We start from the raw sequence: 10,134 nt of genomic DNA on the forward strand, positions 1-10,134 counted from the left end.
GAGAGAGAGAGAGAGAGAGAGAGAGAGAGAGAGAGAGAGAGAGAGGCCAGTGACAGGAATATGTCCCTGTAGTGCTTGCCCTCAGTGACCTACCTCTTCCAAGCAGGCACCACTTATGAACAGTCCCAACTCAAAAACATCTGTGCCTTTTGGGGAACATTCCCAATCCAAATTGTCATGTTTTACCCTTGCTTCCTAAAAGACTCAGATCAATCTCATTATACAGGATTTACATGGCCCACCATCTCAAGGAGACACCAAAATCTTAGCAGCTCCAGCACTGCTGAAAGCCCAAGTCCCAGTCTCATGACATGTTCTAGACTCCTATAAAAATCAAAGAGAACTAAATACATACAACATACAAAATCACAGTGTAAAGAGTTCCATCGCAAAATGAAGGACTAAGAAGGGAAGAAAATGGGCCAAAGTAAAACCAAAAACAATCAAGGAAAACATTGAATCCTCTAGCTTCGTGTCCAGCAACAGGACAGGCTGTGGTGAGATGTGAACTACAAAGGGCTCGGGCACCTTGGCTGCTTAAGGCCTTGCTGTTGAAGCACCATGGTCTCTCTGTGGGGCTAGAGCTTCTCACTGCTTATGGTTTTCTTCAGCAGACAATCTACATCCCTGTCATCTTAACTTCCTTCAGCTTCAGTCTCACAGCTTCATGGGTTGCCCTCTTCAGGGAATACTTCTTCACTCTCCAGACCTACCCCTGCAATATTAATGAAAGCCTTGTTGAGCCCATAGTGATTGCATTCTACATGACTGAAAAGCCAGCATCATATAAGTGATGCCAAGGCTAGATGCCAGTTTGAGCACAAGCCAACCCCTTGGACCATAGTTGGAATGGCTTCTAAATGGCTGAACTTGGACACACAGAAAGACCTGAATGAGTAGACTCTCTCCTCAAATGATTTGTAGGATTTACAGTTGTACACCCTCGAAACTCTGATGAGTTCTCTGATGTGAATGCAAGATGTGACGTGTATGTTCTTTCTCCTACACAAAATGCTTAGTTTCTTTATAATGTTCATCTTTTCTTCTCTTTTTTCTTTCTTTCTTTTCTTATTTTATAAAAGGGTCTGCAGGGTGTTCAAGGTTTCACAGCTAGATTGGACTCATAGTGAGCCACCTGTTTACAACCTCCAAAGTGTTGGGATTACAGGTGAGTACCACCATGCTGAGTCTCAATTGTTGTCTCAGAGTGCTCTGGGGGCAGAGTTGGCACAGCAGACCTGGGATCGAACCCCTGGCCCCTGTGCCTGCTTACAGGTGCTTTAATCTGCTGAGCTAGCATCTTTTCAGTGACTGTGTCCTCCTTGGTCCCAAGTATGCTGGCTCTACTCTTTGCTCCAATTTCTCTCTGTAGATCTGACTAAAAGCATCCTGTAGAACCTATATCACAACCTGAATGCAGGGCCACTTAAAACTTCCTCTGCCAGACTAATGAGTCTATCATGCTTAATTTCAGTTTCCTTCAAAGTCTCAGAACATAGAAAAATTTTAGACAAGTTTTTTTTTGCCACAGCATAGTACACATGGTCTCTAGTCCAATCATCTGCAAAATCCTTGCTCACAATGGAAACCTGCAGAGCTTGGCCTTTGTAGTCTGCATTCCGATCAGCTTTCCAATCTCCTGAGCTCTGGCCTATCTCACACACCAGGCACTACTTACAGTATTCTACATACTAGAATATTCTAGTATTGTACATCTCCAAAACTTTCCAAACTCCTCTTGAAAAACCTATTCTGAAGACATCTGTACTGCAGGGCCAGGTATACTTACAGGAACAACCCCCAACTCCTGGTACCAATTTTTTACTTGTATTAGCTACTTTCCCATCATTGAAACAAAACAACCAATATCAGCAAATTAAAAGAACAGCTTATTTTGGATAACAGTTTCAGTTGGTTTAGTCCATAGTTGGCCAGCTCCCAAGCCAAAAGAGCATGTGAAAAAGCTGTCTACTAGATGACAACCAGAAATCATAGAGAAAGGGAAGGAGCCTGGAGAAGGACACATTCCTCCACATGCCTCAGTACTCTAACTTTTCTGACTAGGCTATTCCTTTAACCAGGCCTAACCTCTGGACTCCAGAAAATTAGGAGATATTTCAGATACAATCCATAACAAGCATACTTTTAAAGAATAAAGTATAAAAATGAAGAGAAAAGAGTAACTTTCCAATATAATAAACCACACAGGTGACCATTTATGACATCAGTGTAATATGCTGAAAATATTCAAGGAGCATATTAGGCACGACATAATGAGGAAAACTTACTTCTCTTTCCTATCTTGCAAGATGGTGGGTGAAACAACTGAGAAGCCAGACACTTAAGAGAAGAAACCCAAAGTCCAGAAGGCTTCTGCAAGTGGTACTGGTAAAAAGGGTAAGGTGAAGGCAAAGAAATCCAAGAAGGGGCAACCCCACTGCAGCCAAAATCCTGTCCTGGTTAAAGGAGTTGGAAGACACTCCCAATCTACTATGTTCTCTAGAAAGGCTTTGGACAATAGAAAATACACAGCTGCTAAATCAAAGGCTGATAAGAAAAAGAAAGAGAAAGCTCTTGCTATGATCACAAAAACAGTCAGTGGGGATAAGAATGGAGGTACCTAGGTGGTTAAGCTTGGAAAAATGCCTAGATACTAACCTACTGAAGATGAGCCCCAAAAGCTCTTGAGCCATGGGAAGAAACCCTTCAGTCAGCATGTGAGAAAACTTGGAGCTAGCATCACTCCCAGCACCATCTTGATCACTCTCATTGAGTGTCACAGAGGCAAGAGAGTGGTCTTCCTGAAGCAGTCAGCCAGTGGCTTGCTACTTGTGACAGGGCCTCTTAGCCTTAATTTTGTTCTTCTATGGAGAACACACCAGAAATTTGTCATTGCCACTTCTACAAAAATTGATGTCAGCAAAGTGAAAATCCCCAAACATCTCACTGATGCTTACTTCAAAAAGAAGAAGCTGTGGAAGCCCAGACACCAAGAGGTAGAGAGCTTCGCATCAAGAAAGAGAGATACCAGATTTCACAGCAGCGCAAGGTGGATCATAAAACAGTGGACTCACAGATTTTAGCAAAAATCAAAGCTGTTCCTCAGCTCTGGGGCTACCTGCGATCCATTTTTGCTCTGACAAATGGAATTTATCCTCATAAATTAGTGTTCTAAATTTCTTACTAAGCACCTAATAAATAACTGATACATTAAAAAAAAGAATGACATAATAAAAATATCATCTTACCTGTTTGGTCTCCCATTCAAAATGTAAACTTCCAGTCTGCATACGAGAAAAACATCAGAGAGATCACAACTGAAGAATGGCCCAGAAAATATCTGCCAATGATCCTGATAATGTTGCCGATCATCATGAAGAAAAAATGTCTAAGAAATGTCACAAGGCAAGATAAGCCCAAGAAATGACAACTACTAAATGCAATCTGCCATCTTGGGTAGGATCCTGGAACAGAAAAAAATGATACCTGGGGGAAAATGAGATAACATATGGACACAATGTTACTACATTCACCTCACTTTGCAAATTGTGACAAATTTACCAGATAAATAGATGTTTGTCATATCAGCAATTCAGTGTGTGACACATATGAAATTTGTATTATTTTAAAAATAATATTGTCTACTCAAAATTGTTCTAAAATTAAAAGATTATTCTGAAATAAATGCTGTGATGGCTATAGTCAAGTATTGGAAGAGATCTAGAAGAAATCATTTGACTTCTCATCACAATTTCCAGGATAGACCTAAACCAGTATTGTCTAAAGCTTGACTCAAAACTGAAGCAAAGTAACCACAAAGACAATACCACAACCACACATGCATGTACATGCTTATTTGTGTATGCACGCAGACACACACACACACACACACACACACACACACACAAACTGCACACAAATATAGAGACAGCTATTTAGGTAAACTTGACTCAAATAGTAGTGAGATATCCAAAGAATTTAAAAGAAAACTGGATGATATTTGGTAATGTACTACAATTCTAGCAATGCATAGAAATTATGCTATTGGTTACTATGGTCTCTGGGAAAGTCAGATTTTTGTAAATAAAGTTTTTATGGGTATGCAATTGTTTATGTGGTTTATGTTCTTCTCACACAATAACAGCAGAATTGAATAGTGCTAGCACAGTGTGGCCTGAATTATTTACTGTTTTATAAGCAGTATCTTGACCCCTACATTAGGTCACTTCAACATTTGGAGCCCTTAAAATCTGTGATTACGTGTTTTGATCCTTTCACCAAGAGCTTGAGTTGAAGGCTCACCTACCATCAATGTTAATCCACTATATTCAAGGTGCGGCATAATAGGTTCTTTCCTTCAGCATGCCCTATCTGCTTCCCCAAAGAGAAAGCAAACATCACTTGCAGATAAACAATAATGATCTCACAAAAGCATGACATCAAATGTCTCTTTGATTTGGCCCCTGAAGACAGGTGCAAAAAGTGAATAACTGGAAAAGCAGTGAAGCATATAATATTAGTGTATGCAACATTACCTGCAGCACACCGTTTTTAATCCATTTCTGCACCTCTCAACCCCAGACTTCATGTCCTATCAAGGAGAGAAAGGTAATGCTAATGCTACAAGACGTGTGATTTCGTGAGCATGGAAAAGAGAGATGCTCTTTCCTTCCTTCTCATTTCATAATAGACAATCGTCTCTTTCTTGCTTTCTTTTTACTTTATTTCCTCCCTACTTCTTGTCTTTCTTGTTGCCTCCTTCTTTCTACTTTATTTCTCCTTTCCGTTCAGTTACAGTTGTAATTTCCTAATTGGTTTATTGGTTGAAAATGTGTTATACATAAGAGTGATATCCAGGGTCAATCAGCTACGGCTTCTTATGGAACTCATCTTTCGGACTAGTCTAAAAATCCCTCAAAGATGTCTTCTGACTTATATGGTACTAGAGAACAGGAAGAAAGAAAGTAGGCTGCACCATAAAAGACTTCTAAAGGAACTCATTTTTGGGTAGCATTAATTTCTTCTACCAGACTGAAATGAAGACCTTTGATTTTACCACCTGACACAGGCCAAAAGATTCACTTACCACTTCTTATATGTAAGAAGATTGTTAATAGAAATCTTCAAAACAAAGTATAACTTTTATATAATTTTAGTATATAAAAGAATATTTAGAATTTTATAAATTCTATAGCAATATACAAATCACTTTAACTTCAATATATTTCAAAAAAAGGCTTATGAAATATAAAGGATCTATCAATAAAAAAAAGGTGACTACATACATCTGTTGCCATTTCCTTCCCAAATCTCTGTCCCAGGATGCTGTTTCCCTTTGAGTTCATTCACCCCTCGCATTTCTTCTCAGTGGGAAGCGTGACAGTTCCCCAAGTTATGAAACTCAGCCTGAAAAAAATCATGCAATACTTTTGATAAATTATAACACCTTAACAATATGAAAGCTACTGGGAAATCCTTAAAAAGTGAGAATGGTAAAAGAGAACAAGAATGAGTGAGTTTATTATGCTGGAGCTTTTGGCATAATTCCTAAAAGACCACTTTCCTCACAGGAAGGTTCCCTCAAGGGCAGCGCTCCTGTTGCCCTGGTCATTAGTCTTCCAATGCCAATCATGGTACTCTGCACCAAGGTGCTCAGATGATTTGGCTTTAATTGAATTATTTTTTTTCTTCTTTAATGACCTCCATTCTCTTCAGTAGCCCACAATGACAATTTGATGGTTGACATTTTAGAGGCATTTTCTGCATGCCCTGTATTTGCCAAAACTACATCCAGTGGCTTGAATGACCATAGATATGATGCCACAGGTAATTTAAAGTTACTGTGTTGAGTCCACTTGTCCTTCCTGAAAATGTGGGCTCATTTTGGCAGGAAATGGGGTTGGAATTTTGTGTGATCAGTTATCCTCTATTTTATTTGCATTTGTATTTGTCTATAAAAAGAAGAAATACAGAAACTTGTAACTCCTTATCCTGTTCTCCCTAGAATTCTTTATGAAACACTCATTCTACATAGGTTGATGTGTGCAGAATAGGTTCAAATTATAGATGTAATCTAAAGATACACTGAATACTTCAATTGAGATAAACTTTATAATAATAAAAGACACATTGCCAAGAATGATGGGATAAGTGCATTCAAGTTGGGGGTCTGGGGGGTAGAGTATGTGGGCAGTAACAGCAATGTGTGGTTACTGTAATATTTTTTTTAATTTTATAACCCTCACCATAGTTTTCATTATATTTTGTATACACTTCTCCAAAAGTTATAGAATCAAAAATTCTCTCTCCCTACCAAAGGGTCACCTTTATCCCATGCTACAATGAAATTAATCAAAAGATATACAGCATTCTAGACTAAATTAAGTATTTTAGGGATAAGTTATCTCTACTTTATAGCCAGGACATTCGAATAGATTAAAGGTGACTGATTCTCCATCTATGGTCTTAATATAGTGAATAAAGCTGCTTAAAATAATAGAACTATGTTTCCAATAAAAGTAATGTTTAAATATAAGTATCATTTTGGTAATAAGCCCTGCTCTTATATCTGTGACTTAGGATAATTAAAGGCCCATTCACAGTAATTTTCTTGGGACCTTTCTCCTTTTCATAATTATAAATGTCAAAACTCAGTGTCCAGTGAAGACCAATGTTGGTTCAAAAAATCTCTCATCTGAAGTTGTCTTTAATTATCTCATGGGTCTTATCTTGACCTTTATACAAGTATACATTTTCTGATTTTCAGTAGTTTATAAAATCAGAATCATTACTTTATTCTCAAAGGATTATTTAAAAAAGTTAAGTCAAGTCAAAAAAATTTGTCATAACAACTGCGTTTGCCAAGGACTATAAAAATTAAGTACATTGAATGGTGTAGACAAATTGGAGGCAATCATTAAAGGAGAAGTTTATTTTTCCTTATATATCAATGAGGATGAGAAAGTATCTTTTAACTTTCTTACCATAAAACATCATATAAATAAATAAATTTCCCATTTAGGAAGGTAAAAAGACACTATGCAGAAAATCTAAGCCAGGAGTGGAAGACAACTATCTATTTTTCATTTTATTGAGAGAGCGAAAATGTACTTTATGAAAGAAATCTTCTGTGAGTAGGCTAAAATGTTTTATGTTCTTTCATGTTCTTTCTCCTGGTCTCTTCAATGTTACAAATGCTGGGACTCATAAATGCCTTGCAAAATGCAACATTTATGTTACTTCTGTTAAGGTTCCTCTCACTGAAAATACTCTTGCTCAGAAGCATGTTCAATTTTTCTGTCCACACCACATATTCGGGAGGAAGCAAAAATAATTCATTTCCTAAAATCTGTATTTCAGTGAGTTCATATCAAAGTTGACTACCTTTCCCAAAAAATGTCCCTGCATATTCACTTAGATCCTTCATGCTACTGTTTTGCCATTACTATCATAATATGATGTTTTGTGATGCCCTACTATAAAATATTTCATTATAAAATTAAAAATGCCATTTACTACAGAGGACACTGAAAGATATAAAGCTATTAAATGCAACAAAATAACTAACAGATAGCACAAAAATAATCAAAATGATTTCATTGTGAGAAATATCAGATGAGCAATTAATGACACAATGTCGTCACTATTTTCCGACAAGTGATATATTATTCCTGTTTGAAAATGGTCCTGGATGATGTCAATGAGAGACTGGAGTGTACCTGGACTGTCTCTGTACCTGAAGATGTACTGAATAAACAGCTACACATGGATTGATTAACTCTAAGAGGATATGGAGATTAACTGAAAAATCTCCTTACACCAGGTGCCTAAGAAAATGTGCAGTCTGAAGTGAGTAGGGAAGTGGAGGCACAGTCTTGCTATAAACCCCTTCCATATCATAGTATCCTACAGCTGGGAGGGAACCCACAACTTACACCTTTACCCTGAGGAGCAAAGTGTTTCATCTATTACCAAATTTTTCTAGATGTCTTTCAAGAGACCGGCTTTTACCTCGCCTCTACTGAAACACTGATATGACAAACATTTGTCACATAAGTTTAGTGTTGCCCAGACTCTCTGACTAGACTGACGGGTAAGAATTGAGAATGTTCTTCTAGACAAGGTCTAGAAAGGTTAGTAAAGATGAAGGTGCAAATACCAACACAGAGACTCAAAAAGAGAGAGAGAGAGAGAGAGAGAGAGAGAGAGAGAGAGAGAGAGAGAGAGAATATGTTCCAAACAGAACTAGTTAAATTTCTAGAAAGCAATCAAAATGAAATGTAAATATGTTGTTTACCTGAAAGACAATTTAAAATAACTCATGAGAGCAACATATCAATAAACTGAGAATTAAAGGAAGCAATAGAAAATATTTTTCAACCAGTATCAAAGGATAAATAAAGAACAAAATGGAGAATAGATACTGGGAAGTTGGAAGAACTTGTGCAAATGGGAAGGAGAACAGTGGAGGTTGGAGGAAGACAAGAAGGAAAAGACAAGGAATTTAATGAAAAGAATTGATGGAAACAAATCTTGCAAATGGGAAGGAGAGAAGGATGTGGGGAAAAGAAGAATTAAGATACATTATACACAGATACATATTCCTCATGGTGTATGACATCATTATGTATGATAATAACAAAAAAAAAATTAGACAGTACTGAAGGTGGCGTTCCCAGGTGGGCGTGACTAGTGACCTAGACCCCGTGGGCCCATGTCGGCTACTGAAGAGCACTGGCGGGAGGACCCAGAGGAGAGGGAGGAAGACAAGGAGGAGGCAGAGGATGATGAAGAGGAGGAGGCAGACCAGTTTGTGCTGGTGGAGTTGTCAGGAATTATTGATTCAGACTTTCTGTCAAAATGTAAAGCTAAATGCAAGATTCTGGGGATCAACACTGATGGGCCCATTATGCAGTTGGACAGCTGCGTCTTTGCTGGGGAGTAAGAAGATACTCTTGGAACCTGCGTTATGCTTGAAGAAAATGTTGAACATGTGGATACTGAAAGCAACAGTAAAACAGTGCTGAAATATAAATGCCACACAAGGAAGAAACTCAGAGTGACCAGAACTCTCCGGACAGAGAAGAACGAAGGAGGAGAAGCACAGGAGGAGTAGAATGGTGGCAGATGAAAGATGATGATTTCTCCTGCAAAGCCAACACGATCTGTAACTTTCTACATGAAAACGAAGAGAAATTATAGCTCCAGCATCTAAAAAATATTTCAAGATGGAAGAGCAAGAGACTAAAGTGAGAATTCAAACCTCATCTGGAACAGGACGAAGCACTGGAAACATCAGCTTCTGATCCTTCAGTTGCTATCTCTTCTTCTGAGATGGAAGGTCTCACTCTGTAGTCCATACTGGACTCAAACCTGCTGTGTTGTGCAGACTGGCCTTGACTTCAGTATGCTCCTGCCTCAACCTTCTGAGTACATTTTAAAAACTATTTTAAACAGGGTAACACTACCTTACATATGTTACAGATTTTGAAAACAAGAATAGTAAATTGACAGTGGTTGTTACATTACTATTTTTATCATCAAATCTGTTGCTCAGATTACTCTTCTTCTCTTTAATCAGTTATCTCTCTTGACTTTATGATACTTTTTAAATTTATAATATTGAGAAACAAATATCAATTGGACAGTTCCAAAGCTGATTGATAGGACATTTTCAATAATTAATGCATTGTACATTGTTATCTTCTTAGTGGTTATACATAGTACAAGAAGCAGACAGGATATCCTGTCCAAACACTATTACTACAAATCTTTCTTCTCATTGAATTAAGTGACAGTAGCCGTGTATCTATCCTAACTATTCTTTATATACAAATACAAAATGGTCCTTCTTTTGTATCCCCTTGTTTTGTTTAGTTCTGTCAGAGATGGGTATTCTATTGGCATCTAAATATTATAGGTGTGTGAATTCAGCAAAACAATTCAACGCAGTCCAGCAGTCCATAATAGTAGTGGGTTATCTGCAGAAGTTGTTAACCACAGTCTTTTACAGCTCAGCATATTAATATGGCTTTACTATATCTACCTCATTTTTATACTTTTCTGCTGGATGGTTAAACCAAGATAAAGCAAGACCTATGTAACAAGAATGTAACTTTTATATCTGATAAGATC

At 37.7% G+C, this 10,134-nt stretch overlaps 2 pseudogenes; both read left to right on the forward strand.

Annotated features, from left to right (window-relative positions):
- Window positions 1-2,309: 2,309 nt before the first annotated feature.
- LOC111815080 lies at window positions 2,310-3,175 on the forward strand (annotated as a pseudogene).
- A 5,538-nt stretch (window positions 3,176-8,713) lies between these two features.
- On the forward strand, window positions 8,714-9,305 carry LOC101563465 (annotated as a pseudogene).
- The last annotated feature ends 829 nt before the right edge of the window (window positions 9,306-10,134 follow it).

The sequence above is a fragment of the Octodon degus genome, unplaced genomic scaffold (assembly GCF_000260255.1).
Source record: "Octodon degus isolate 3935 unplaced genomic scaffold, OctDeg1.0 scaffold00011, whole genome shotgun sequence".
NCBI classification, from domain to species: Eukaryota; Metazoa; Chordata; class Mammalia; order Rodentia; family Octodontidae; genus Octodon; species Octodon degus.